The sequence below is a fragment of the Typopeltis vanoorti genome, chromosome 12, assembly GCF_054136105.1.
Source record: "Typopeltis vanoorti isolate ZY-2024b chromosome 12, IOZ_Tvanoo_1.0, whole genome shotgun sequence".
NCBI classification, from domain to species: domain Eukaryota; kingdom Metazoa; phylum Arthropoda; class Arachnida; order Uropygi; family Thelyphonidae; genus Typopeltis; species Typopeltis vanoorti.
Genome location: NC_143560.1, coordinates 33,329,975 through 33,342,757, shown reverse-complemented (window position 1 = coordinate 33,342,757; position 12,783 = coordinate 33,329,975). Strand labels below are relative to the sequence as shown.

General features: G+C 36.8%; 1 protein-coding gene across 1 annotated transcript in view; it reads left to right on the top strand.

Moving 5' to 3' along the window:
- The window catches only part of LOC150100673 (rho guanine nucleotide exchange factor 17-like), a 425,511-nt gene that overhangs the window by 223,248 nt on the left and 189,480 nt on the right, over positions 1 to 12,783 (top strand). The gene's annotated exons all lie outside the window — the stretch shown is intronic.

Sequence of the window (12,783 nt, the reverse complement as noted above, 5' to 3'; positions counted from 1 at the left end):
GGGGAGACATGGATTGGGAACAGCCTTTGTTAAATGCTTCGGTCAGTTGCTGCATACAGAAAGTTCTGTTTGTCCATACAAGCCTTCTCAGACAATGCCAATCTCATTCCTGACAGACTGTCTTAGGATTACAGGTATACCTCTTAGACAAACAATGTGGGTTTTTTTCCAACTGATTAAACACTCAAGATATCTTACCTTTTGAGAAACTAGTCAGCTCCACTGTTTTCAAAATTGTGGCTCCAGCCAGATGGGCACTTACAGTAAGCCCTTGTTCAACAACCGTATTGAAGAGAGAACCTCCATAGCTCACTCGGTGTAGACAAAGCCTTTGGTCAGAAAGACCTGGGTTTGATTCCTGTCCATGATGTGAGGAACCTTTATATGGTCTTCAGTTGCCTTAGCATCCCATTATGGGATGCTAAGGCAACTGATCTGAAGTCATTAGCCCCTATATACAAGTATATGGGGGGGGGGATGATAGATCCTGGGATGACTATCCAGAACATGATTTGCCAATCCTGAGTGGTCATAGTGGTGTAGTCTTGGTGTTCTGATATTCCGATGTTGCCTATCTCGCATGTTTGGTCTTAGTATGAACAGCTGCATGGTACTGGGCAGACCACATAAAATCCAGTAGTTATTCTTTGGGAGAGCAGATGTGGGATGGAAGCTTTCTGTGTAATTTGGAAGTGGTCACAAGATTGTGCTCTTTTAAGATCTTGGCCACCTTTTCTGAGAGGATACAAATATAAGGAACGTTGTTATGGATTTGCTGTAATATTTTTATCTAGTGGGAGGGGGGGTATAGCCATTGGCTAAAAAAGGTGTTTTTTATGTGGTTGAGTTCTTTGTGGTAAGTGCATCATAATCTTAACAAATGAATTTTGCCCTGTGGACAGGGATTTTAAAAGTGCTGTGTTGTTGGGGGAAAGAGGTGATGCGATTGTTAATGAATGTATTTACTTGTGTGTGTGTAGATGGTGAAGGCCAAAGAATCATTTGGTTGTCTTGTAAATAGGGATCTAGGAAGGGCAGACTCTTATTACTTTCCATTTCTGTTGTGAATTGGATCCTTTAATGGTGGTTGTTTAAATGGGGTAGAAAATTGTTTAAGGTGTCCAGGTCATGTGGCCAAATAGCAGACATATCTACATAGCATAGCCAAATAGAAGTTTTTATATGTGGGGGGGGGGAGGTCAATCACATTCTAATTTCCAATATAATAATATTGGAAACTGAGATGTGAAAAATGTAACCAAGAGAAAGATAAAAAAAGGAAGTGTGCAGACAGTTTTTTTTTTTTTTTGTTGTTGAAATATGATCCTTCTGTTCAAGAGACAATGCAAGTGAATTAAGATGAAGAGGAAACAAGAGACTAACTGGAAAAATCTCAAAACTGAAAAAGTGTATGTAAGCTGTTGGTGATGAAGAAAATACCTTAAAACAGTCTTCTGAAAAAGGCAAAAAAAAATCATGTAGATATCCGAGATGTGCCTTATGGGAACAGTATGGTTTTAATGGCTGGATTCACTTTCTTTGGATATGGAGAGTATTTCATTAAAATTGAATGAAGATTATTGTAGAAATTAAAAATATGAAAAGAGAATACATACTGGGTAGTAGAAAATATTTGAAATACGTTATTGAAAGTCATTTTTATTTGATGAAGAAAATTGGTGAAGCAAAAAACAAGAATGATTATTTTTATTATTATTGTTTATTATACGGGTATCTCCATGGAGTTGGAAGACCAAGACTAACTGTTATTCACATAATACCTACCATACTTTCTTCACTATTAGTGCACTCATAGCTTCCTCTGGAAATACATTTCAGTCATTCACCACTCTCTAAACAAAAAAATCTTGTCCACACACCCTAATCAACACAACACACTTTGAGATGACTCATCATCTATTGAAAAATTTCTTTTGTGAAAATTTCTTACAATCTATTGAAAATTTCTTACAATTTTCTATCATGTCCCCTCTTTTCCATCTGTCAATTAACATTGCAGTGCACATTTCATAATCCTGTCACCATCTTGATCATTAATTTCCAGATCCTATTCACCTCTCATCCCCAAGAAATACAGGTGACCAAATCTGTGCAAAATAGTCAAGATGCAGCTATATCATATCCTTCTTCAGTTATCTATGTATTCTTCAACATCCAATGAGCCTTTGATCTATTTTGCAAACTTTTAGAAATGTCTTTTGAAGTTCAACCCATTGTCTGCATTACTCCCATGTCCCTAGCCTCATCAGTTTCTGTAGTCCAGTACCATCAGTGTAATACATAGTATGTAATCTTTTCATCTCATTATTCATACTTTACATGTTCCACATTAAACTGATAACAATTATCCTTTGCCCACACTACACATTTATTTAAATCATCCTGCAAGATCTCTACATCACTTTCATTAACTATTGCACCTCCCACTTTTTCATCCTCAAACAGCTGAACATTCCCTTTGAATCATTGCCTATATCAATAGTATACATACAGCACTGCCCTTAGTATAGCGCCTTCAGGCTCTTCACTAGTTCTTGTTATTCTCCTGGAATGAGTCATCCTCATTCGAGGTGGACTCCATTCCTATTTGCTCCAACTTATATAATAGTTTTCTAGTAATAGAAAATAAACAATAACTTATGTAATAGTTATGCAGTATTCTGTTACCTTTAAAAAGTCTAGCATTATCATAGTGCAGCCATTTCCTTTATTCCAATTAAACTGTCACTGTATTATAAAATGTGAATAAATTACTAAGACAGGACTTACCATTTGCAAAGACATGTTTTCTCACCATTCCTGAACTCTACCTTGAATCAATTTTTCCAATACTTTAACTACAAGTCCTGAGATACTGACTGGCCTGTAATATACTACTTCTGTCTTGGAGCTTCCTTTATGTAGTGGAATTATTTTGCTTTCTTTCCACTCCCTTCAAATCTTGCAAGAGCTAGCACTTAAATTAAACAGCTTGGTCAGGGGAACTGCCAGTTTTCTTGCACATTCTCATAACACACTGCTGGATTCCCTTGATATTTCTCAATATGCTGAGCATTTCATTTACCTCAATTCTTATACTAGTCTTTGTTACATTGATGCTTCAGTATCTCCACCTGGATGATACATCCTTGCAGAGTGATCACTCAGTAATGCAACTGTTTCTTCTTCTGTCAGTTTCCTGCCAGAGCACTGATTAAAGCTATCCTTCGATAACCATTCTTCCTCTTACTTGCTATATAGCAAAAAAAAAAAAGTCTAGAATTTCTTTTGGTCTGCTTATCTAATTTTCTCTCATAATCTGATTTCATTTTCCTTATCATGCTGGTCACTCTTCTTGTTTGCACTTTGTATTGCTCATGGGAATGCTGATTACCTTATTCTTTATATTTACACCACAACATTTTCTTTTTATGAAGCTCCTGCTTTATTAGGTTATTATGGTACTCATCCATTTAACACCCACTTGATTTAACCTCCTGACCGTTGGTATGCAGTTTGATACTGCTTCTCTTCAACAATTCCTGAATCATTTCCCATGCACTGTTGCCATTCTTTCCTTATAGTTCTTTATGCACTGGCACTTCTCCAAGTTGTCTTTTAACTGCTATCTTTGTAGTTTCACATATACTCTTTCTTAACCGAGTCCAGATATTTATCATTCTTCCAGAACACGACTGCATGGCTAACTACCTTGGTTATGGATAAATCTTCTGATGCTGTTACCTGATCCAGCATCTCAAAATTCTGGTCCTCCTCTCTGTCACATACTGCTTCAATTTATTATCCCTTGTAGCCAATGTTCCCTCTAATTTTTTGCTATGAGTGTGTGCAAAATTTGCCTTCTTTTGAAATGTATGTGCACACCCATACGAGTCACCATACTGATCATTTAAGCAAAAAAGTTAAAAGATTTTAGTTCACTGTTTACCTTCTGGTGTCAATGGGACATCAGCCAGGTCACCTCAACTCCCACCATGTTCCCACACAAGGCAGTAGCCTCCCCCAGTAAACAGTCAGAAATCACAATTTACATGCTTTGGGCACGACTCGATTCAGGGACATCATGCATGTGAGGCCAACACGATACCGACTGTACTAGATAGGATTCTAAGTGTGTGTATTATTACCATCACCAAGTAAGTTGTGTGACATCAATCACAGAGCTAACATAAATATTTTATATGTATTTAATATTGATCTGATTAGAAGTAAGAAATAAAGTAAAAAAAAAATAACACTAGTGACTGATGGCCTTTAATTAAATTTTCTAACTTTGCAAATAACTCTAAACATACATAATAAAATATTCCCATTACTAATTTTCACCTTGTTAAACATTCATAATAAGTCTATTACTAATTCTCATCTTGTTTAGTTCTAGCTTCTATCTCTTTATTTTTTTCTCTCTTCTGTCTTTGGCATTCACCCACTCTTTATACACACTATCTAAATTAATTGAATTTCCATATAATTGGTAACTTTTCACTCTCATTAGCATATCCAAATGACATGGTTTCTAAGTTGTTTTTTTATTTGATTCATTAGACTAAAACCTCGCTCACAGTCTGCACTGGGTGCAAGGAAAGTTCCTCCAATATCCATCAACTTTGCCAAATCACAAAACTGCTCATTTTGAAGAGCAAATACAACCATTTGTGTAAAATTTGATATCATTTTGCATTTAATTTTTTCTTGTACAGAAAATTTGAAATCATTAAACTGACTAATTATTTCTGTAGTATCATCCAGAAAATCATGATATTTAAGACAAAGGGCATTAACATGTTCACTACCAAATGAAAAATCACAATGTGAAATAGAGGAGATATCAAACACTGACCATTCTTGTATCTCATTCTCAGGGAATCTGTTCTCTAAATGTGCACATAAACAATTTATAAAATTTAACAGGGGCCTAGTATCGACTGGTTCAGTCTCTTCTTGTTTAAGTAAAGCACTTACTCTGTCACTCCAGCAAGCGTTACCTTCTAAATACTGATTCCTGATTTTGTTAATCTTCCCTCTGGCAAAATGATGACTGTCTAGTGGCCTTTGTAAGATTTTGCACAGGGAAGCCATTTCTTCAAAAACATCACTTAAAACATTAACAGCCACTTTGAATGTCACGTTAGCTAATTTATTGTGACAATAATTAACCATGTGATCATTTGATTTGTCTTTTTCAAAATATGTGATCAGTCCCCTCATAGTTTCTTATTATTGCTTGCAATGCAAAATGTCTAGATAGCCACCGCACTTCATTGAGTGGTCTGAAGGCAATAGCTTCATTTTCAGATGCCTCGACAATTTCTTTAAATTCATGTCTTTTCACTGTGGGATGAGAAAAGAGTGTGTACAATGTTCTCATTAATGTATCAATATCTCTGATTAGTTTAATTTCCTTCCACGTATCACAGATCCCCAGATCCTCATGGTGAGCTACACAATGTTTCTGGACAAGATGTGGAACTTCTAATTTAAGTTTTGCAGCGACACCATTAACTTTGCCCAGCATCACTGCGGCTCCATCAGAGGTAAACATCACCATTTTTTGGAGATCAAGTTTCTTTTCTTGATAAAACTGTTTAATAGCTAACACAATGGAGGAAGCATCACATGCCTGCAACTGAATTATTGCACCAAAATATGTTTTATATTCATTACAATCTTTAGGTCTAAACTTAAAATAGAGAATGAGACATTTGTTAACAGTTATATCAGTGCTTTCATCAATGGTTAAGGTGTGGAAATTTGCAGATGCAATTTGCTCAAACATGTCATTTTCAACAATTAAATTGATTGTTTCCAGAAATTCAAATGCATAATTTTTGCTTTGCCAGCTGTCTGGGAGTTGAACATACTTTTCTATATGTTCATTAATATGTTGAACTGAAAGTAAAGAGTTATTCATCTTAACAACTAATAAGACACTGTCAATAAGAACTTTAATCTGCTCTGGGTTTAATTGTTTTCTCTCTCAGTCATCTGAACTTTCACGTAGCATATGCAGCACTCCTGTAGCTGGCAATGAACAATTGTGTTGCTTAAGTTTGTGTACACCATCCAGTTGTATTTTACTTGTCAAATGGCGTTTCAAAAAAAAAAGTCCAACTTCCAAGTGACATCAAACTTATTCTCATTAGCAAATTCCCCAGCAACCTTTGCATCATGACAATAAAAACAAACAACACCAATTGTAGCATCATACATAAATATTTCACGCAGCTGAATGTTTATCAACTCATGAGCTTTTGGCGTAGCAGTTTTCACTATTTCATCCAGCCATTCACTTTTAAAGCAGCTAGCAGTTCGTTTTCGCTTCACACCTTTTGCTTTGAATTTGACATGGTGCATCAGTTTTTTGCAATTTTGTTATTTGAAGAATGTTTTTTATTGTTTTTATAAATTTACAAATGTACACTATTCACTGAATAACTTGGCAAGGTAAAAGCTGAACCAACACTAAACATTGCTGAGGGCAACACAAGAGCTAAAAGATATGCCTAGAGGCCAGATTTAATTAACTTGGTTGTATCTCAATGCGTGTACACGAATGTTATTATTTAGTCTACTATTTTAAAATTCCTTTTAAAAATTAGAGAATTTTGAAACGCCACAATATTTTTAATTGTACTCTAATTTAAGTTTTTAAAAGTATTTAATTATTTTTATTAAAATTATGAAACTGTTGTTTTAATTCGTCATGATCTTGAACTAATTTGATCAGCCAATCACATTTGGGAGTTTTCCGTGAGTCAGGCCTGAGATGCGCACCATTCTATATACTACTTAAAAATTACACATTTAAGCCACACTTCTTTCACTTTGGCATCAAATCGCTGGCATCAAATCGCTAGCCTCAAATAGGGTTACTGTTAATAATTTATACGTTTTGTGCAACTTCGAGAATGTAATAAAAAATGCGAGGTTATAGGCTTGAGCGTTGCCGAGTTACCGTATTTTTTAAAGAATTTATAGGTTAATGTTTAGGTGGAATTTCTTTAATTAATAAATTTTAATTTCATCTCGAAAATCTAGTGTGCGCATATTTTTTGCTTTGTGCGCTAGTTGTAAAACATATGTGTGCATGCACATGCGCACAGCTTAGAGGGAACATTGCTTGTAGCTGTATAAATTCTATCCATTTTGCTATGCATCCTTTACTTCTTCCAGTCTGTATCCTCATGGGTGAAGCTGCCCATAATAATAGCTCAGCCTACCCTCATCGTGCTAATATGGCAATGCATGTCATCAATATCTTTCTGATCCCCTCCCCTGGTCTATAGCAGCAAAAGTATATTTTCCTCTTGATCTCTGTATTGTACCAGATAACCTGAAATAAACTGCCTCTCTCTTTCAGTTCTAAAATCCTCCTTTTTAACTTTTATTATTATTATTATTTTTTTTTTTGGTTGCAGTTCTTCAGCTGTCATCAGTAATACCGCTTTTCTCATTCTGTTTCCTCTTTTTTCCCTGAAAATGCAAAACCCTTACATTCTATCTGTATAGCACTATAATCGTCTGTCAACCTGGTCTTGCTTATACTGATAATTTTTGGCCAAATTCAACTGACCAATGCCAAAAATTCTTCACCTTTAATTCTGATTCTTCTGGTTTGCATACATGTATTTCAACATCCCTTGGATCTTTTCATCCATCAGATTTACTTCACACATCTATAAGCTGCATGCTATTCCTCCAGCATAATCTTTGTATTAATTCATTCCCAATCATAGTCCTTCTCAATTAAGTCCTATCATACTTGATAGCAGGCACCCAGTCTTTACTCTCTCACTTTTTTTTTTAACTTTTTCCACTGACTTTTATATCTTCTCTCATTGTATGTTTTTTCTAGCAGAATTGGATAGAGATATTCAGTTGTTTGCAGATGATGCAAAGTTAGGATGAACCATGAAGAGTAGAGAAGATGTTGTGGCCTTACAAAAAGACTTGAATAAATTGAGTGATTGGGTGCAGGAATGGGGATGTGAGTTCAATGTTGCAAAATGTAACAAAATGTAAAGTTTTAAAATTTGGAAAACAAAAATGGGATGTAGAATTTATGCTTGGTGAGGATATATTGTCGGAAGTGGAGGAAATAAGAGATCTGGGGATGATGGTGGATAAGGATCTGAAATCTAGAGGACACATAGCGAAAATTGTGAAGACAACGCAAAGGCTTCTGGGAATGATATGATGGGGGGACACTGACTTGTAGAAGTAGGGAGATTCTTGTTCCATTGTATAAGGCTTTGATTAGGCCCACATGGACTATTGTGCCCTGATTTGGTCACCTGATTTTCAGAAGGATTAAGAGATGTTGGAAAGGGTCCAGAGGCGACTGACTAAGGTAGTTTCTAACCTCTGGAATGTCGAGTATAAGAAAAGATTGAGAAGATACAACTTGCAGAGTCTGGTGGATAGGAGGAAGAGGGGAGATATGATAGAGACCTACAAGTTGGTAAGGGGTTGTTATAGGATCAATGGTGGAGAGGTTCTACAGAAAATAGTGGGAGATCAGGGGAGAACCAGAGGTTATCCCTGGAAACTGTATAAAGAGGGTGTGAGTAGGGGAGTGAGAAGCAGGTTTTTTTTCATGCAGAGTTGTGAATGATTGGAATGCCTTGCCTGAGAGTGTGGTGTCTGCAGAGAATTTGAATGTGTTTAAAGCACAGTATGATGAGCTGTGTGTAAAAGGACTGATAAAAGGACCTCCTAGATGAGTTTTTGACTCCATGGGGTCTTGGGTGATATAATAATAATAATTCTTTTTTTTTTTTTAGAAATAACAGTATCTTTTGTAATGTCTGTATTTTGCCTATAAATTTTGCTATGTCTGATAATGAAACTAAGAAACAGCAAGTATTTGTATCTTTTTTTTTAAATACTTTTAAAATTTTTATTTTCAAATTATTTTGTGTGTACATCATATAGTACAAATGCTCAGTGTGGGGCATATGGATCAGTTGATGTAATTTAATTTATGATAGTTAAAGTAAGGAGTGGATATTATGGACTTTTCCCCCCTTCATTTATATAAAATCAAATAAAGGGAGAAAAAAGTCCATAACACTCCACTCTGACTACAATCAATTAAAAAGATCACCAGAATTACTTTGGAGTTGACCACTGCTGCAACAAAAGACAGAAAGAAATGGAGGGACATTGTGGCTAGGGTCACAAGTCCTCAGACATGAGGAGGCTGAGCAAAAAGAAGGTATAAAATCACATTCTTCTGAAAATTTTCCATATGTGATTTTAGATATAAAAAAATTGATAATAGTACTAACAAGGTGGGCGGATCAGCCTCTGAACGTTTGCTATACCAGTCATTCATTAATCTTTTAGGAAATAGTACTGCATAACTTCCGTAACATAAATCTCCCATAACAATCATTCTTCTTGCATTTGCAAGCTCAACTGCCTAAACATTTCCTGCTCCTCACCCTCGGTGCTCCTTGGCTTGTAGTAACACCTCACTAAATATCCTGTCTTGCCCACCTCTACCTCACACTATATCCTTTCAAAACCATTAGTGTCATTGCCTTCCAAAGCCTCCAGTCTTAGAGGACACAAGTCATCACTTATCATAAACAGTACTCCACCACTGTGTTTTCCCTTCCTATCCTGCTGAAAAATGCTGTACACCCTGCTACTTCTATTCCTGTTATTATATCATCTTCCGTCAACCATGTCTCAGAGATCCCAATAATCTTTGGCTAGGCTGATGCTATCAGCGACACCAATTCATCTCCTTTATTCCAGATACTCCTGGTATTAGTATAAAGCATAAAAATGTCACTGCTTCTATACATATCATTATACTCTCCAGACCCCACTGGACTCAGTGTTACTTGATGTTCGTGTTACCCCATTCCCACAAGAGGGCCACCCCTGCTACCATCCACCCTGGGAATTGTAGTTTCCCTGCATCGACTCATTCAGAAAACAGCAATCTCTCCAGATGCCTACGTCCTTCCTCATTCAAATGCAAGTGGTCTCTCACATACAGTTCCTTTCTGTCTTCAAATGCCCTCCAAGCATCCACATATTCCATTCCTCTCTTCTGACACATTCTGGCTATTATGTTATTCATTATTACTGCTCTTCTGCTCAGCTCATCACTATCATATCTGAGCAACGCACAAAATCTTTCCTCTCTGCGTTTTCTTTTGTAAAACTTCAAGCAAGAATATCAGATCTCTCACTATCCAATTTACATTACCTCTCAAGTAATTTCTGCCCACCATCACAATCATCTCATCCACCCTTTTACACTGCTTAATTGCCATAGCCACAATTTCTATCGTTCCTCCAGGCAAACACTCCACTGACATCCTATCTTGCACACCACGGATCATCGAGTCTCCATACATCACATTTCTTACCACTCTGTTTGTTGATTGCTCACCTGCATCCCTCACTCACTCTCTCTCTCTCCCCCCCTTTCTGTGTTCCCCTACTTACCTGCCATCCTGGCATCACTCTATCCCTGTTTCAGCACGCACTCGCATTTTTCTCATTCCTTCTCTCCTACCGTTTTTATTCTCTTTTCTTCTGTCATTTCCATAACTCTCTCTCATTCTCTCTCTTCTACTGTTTCTATTCTCTCCTCAACTATCATTCCCATAACTCTCTCTCACTCCTACTCTGATTTGCCTTGCATTCTTCTCTTCCATTTGCCTAATCTCATCTTTCACACTTCTCAACTCATTCCTGAGACATTCCACCTCCTCTTTCAGTTCATCTATCTCTCTGCAAGTCAGCCACTCTTGTTCGCCATTCATCCTTCCAATTAAGACCACCTGTAAAAACTTTCCACACTCCCCACTCTTATTTCTTCATTCATGTTTTGCTTGTTATTCTCATCCTTTATCACACTACTCATCTCTCTAGGTTGAGATTCTCCCTCCCCTGATGCAACGAGGTTGGTTATGGTAATCTCTAACTCACTAAGTTCTTCCCATTGCCTACATTTTGTGCATATATGTACTCCCCCTTCTCTTACCCGCCACATATCCAACTGCCGGGATGCATACATACCACAAGCACTGCATGCTGCCACAAAATCCTGTAGAATGTTATGCAAAATATAGTCCTTAAATGGGGAAGGACTTGGTGACATGGCATTTGTAATTGGAGCTGTGGTTGCTGCCATCATTCAAATAGTGCTGAGGAATTACTATAACTAAACGCTAAATACTAAATGCTCTACTATACTATGTTATATTCTCTACTATAAACTAATTTACTTACGTGATACTATAAGTATAAACTATACTTAACTATAAACTATACTAAATAACAAAAACTTATCTTCTTCTTCTATTCCACCACAGATGCGCCTGACTCTGACCTCGCCTTCTCAGTAAGAATAAACCAAAAATAACACAATATAAACAGTCTCCAAAAGCAGCACCACTGAAGGACACTTGTATTACTGAAAAAAATGTAAAATAATTCGTGACAAAAGCCACACTATACACCGATTAAAAACACATTTTTTTTAGCACAGCTCAAATCTACCGCCACATTCTTCAGAGACTCTAGCGCCCTTCCATGGGAGATTTTAACTATAGCAGTATAAATTGGGAAGAGGAAAATGCATGTAGTAATAAGTAAATGGAATTTCTAGAATTCTTGAGGGACAAATGTCTTAGGCAACATGTAGTAGAAGGAACACGAGGTTCAAGAGTTTTGGATTTGGTTATAGCATCAGAAGGACTGATTATAACTGAGATGGCATCTCTGCCCCCAGTTGGAGAGAGTAACTGTGGTTTTGCCTTGGAAGATGAATAGACATTCAGAGTATCAAAGAGAAGAGAATGTATGTGGAATTATAAGGCAAGTGATTATAACTGCCCCAGGTTGATATCTTAGATATCAAATTGGGGCAGTTCCATAGATGGAGGAATTGGAAGGGTGAAATATCATTAGAGCTTGGGAAAATGTGAAGGAATATTTATTAACAGCAATAGTAACTGTATACAATGAATGAAAATGACACAATTTGTTGTAAAGTGGATAACAAATAATATCAAACAGGAACTGCAGGTTAAAAAGAGGTATCAACTAGGGGCAGTTTTATGGAGGGAGGAATTGGCTGGGATATCATTAGTGCTTGGGAAATTGTGAAGGAATATTTGTTAGCAGCACTAGTAAGCTGTATTCCATGGGTGAAGAAGCGGACACAATTTGTTGTAAAGTGGATAACAAATAATATCAAACAGGAACTGCAGGTTAAAAAGAGGTTATGGAAGATATATAAGGGGAGGGGTGGAGAGCAGATGCATGAAGAATATAAGACTCAGGCCAGGAGAGTGACTAGTATGATAAGGAAGGCAAAACTGGAATATTAGAAGAGATTGGCCCTAAGATCCAAAGAAAATTCTAAGGAATTTTTTCGCTGTGTGGCCAGTAGGAAGAGGAATGATTGTGGAAGAATGACATTGTTGGATAAAAATGGAAATAGAGTGACTGATGCAAAGGACATAGTAACGGAGTTGTGCAATGAACACTTTATTGAGGTATTTCATCCTGGTGAAGCAGTTTTTAATACTAGAGGGATAGAGTAGGTTTGAAGTTTAGAGGTGCAAGAGGACACTGTGTTCCAAATACTGAGTACTCTGGATGTCAGTAAAGCTGTGGGACTGGATGGTATTTCGCCATGGGTTTTGAGAGAATAAGGGTGGTAGCAGACTGGAAGTGTCTAATTATAAGCCAGTTTCTGTTTCATCAGTAGTTGTTAAAATCTTGGATAAA